Below are 1570 nucleotides of genomic sequence, written 5' to 3'. Positions count from 1 at the left end.
AGATCTGTAGAGGGGCGCCTGGCATCTCTCACTTACTATTCGCGGATGATAGCTTGTTATTCTTTAAGGCGAATCAGGACCAAGCCTCGAGAATTAAGAATGTACTAACAAGGTATGAAAAGGCTACGGGTCAACTGTTAAGTCCTAGTAAATGCTCTATTATGCTTGGCAAATCCTATAGTCTGGAGGAAGGAAAGAGAGTGGCACAGATCCTGGGTGTTCAGAAAATTGATTTTGAAGAAAAGTATCTAGGACTTCCGGTCCCTGAAGGAAGGATGAAGAATGGTAAATTTCAGCCCATTAAAGAGCGTTCATTGAAGAGATGTACGGATTGGTGTGAGAGATATTTATCCAGTGCGGCTAAGGAGAGCCTCATAAAATCGGTACTCCAGGCACTATCTACCTATGCCATGAGTGTGTTCAAATTTTCTGCAGGCCTGTGTGAGGAGCTGTCACAGATCACCAGAAACTTTTGGTGGGGGGACGAAAATGATAGAAGGAAGATACACTGGCTTGCCTGGGATAAGCTGCTAATGCCAAAAGAGAAGGGAGGTATGGGATTCCGAGACCTCCGCTTATTTAATCAAGCCCTCCCGGCGAAGCAGGCTTGGTGACTTATCCAATTTCCGAACAGCTTATGTGCAAGACTGTTAAAGGCAAAATATTACCCACATGGCAATCTTGCTGACACTGCTTTTATCCAGAACGCGTGACCGTGCTGGCAAGGAATCTGCCATGGTTTGGATCTCCTTAAGAAAGGCATCGTTTGGAGGATTGGTGAAGGTGATAAAGTCAGAGTGTGGAGAGATAATTGGATCCCAAGGGGAAATTTAAAAATCACTGGGAAACAATCTCGTACTAGGATAAAGTGGGTCTCCGAGCTGATCGATCCAGTGACAAGGACATGGAATGAGGAACTGATTAGGAAAATATTACTACCTCATGATGTTGACGAAGTGCTAAAAATTCGCCTCCCACAGTCTACCTCTGAGGATTTTATAGCATGGCACTTTGAACGCTCAGGTGTTTTTTCAGTTCGCAGTGCGTACAGGCTAGCCGTTAATGACAAGGAGGCGAATCGAGATTTGGGACAAAATAGTACAGCGCCAACTGGAGAAAGAAAGATTTGGAGCGTGCTTTGGAAAGCAAATGTTCCTCCCAAGATTAGAAATTTTGGGTGGCGTTTGGCGACGGAGTCACTCGGAGTTCAGACAAGTAGACATAAGAGAGGGCTGGAGCTATTCCCTACATGCTCTATTTGTGGGATGGAACCAGAAGATGGATATCACGCAGTCATGAGATGCACAAAAGCTAAAGCCCTGCGTGACACCATGCGTGAGGTCTGGACCCTTCCCCGGGACACTGATCTTACATGTACGGGGCGTGACTGGGTCCTCCTAACTCTCGATAAGACGAATGAGGAGGAGCGTACACACCTCCTCTTCATCTGGTGGCGAGCATGGCACCTCAGAAATAACATTATATTTGGTGACGGGAAAGATACAATAAAGGCATCAGCAGAATTCCTACAAAGTTATGCTAGCTCCTTTGCGGCGATCAGAGCCGGACA

Source organism: Triticum dicoccoides, chromosome 1A (assembly GCF_002162155.2).
Source record: "Triticum dicoccoides isolate Atlit2015 ecotype Zavitan chromosome 1A, WEW_v2.0, whole genome shotgun sequence".
Lineage (NCBI taxonomy): Eukaryota > Viridiplantae > Streptophyta > Magnoliopsida > Poales > Poaceae > Triticum > Triticum dicoccoides.
The sequence above is the reverse complement of the archived record's forward strand: the minus strand, read 5'-3'. Positions refer to the sequence as shown.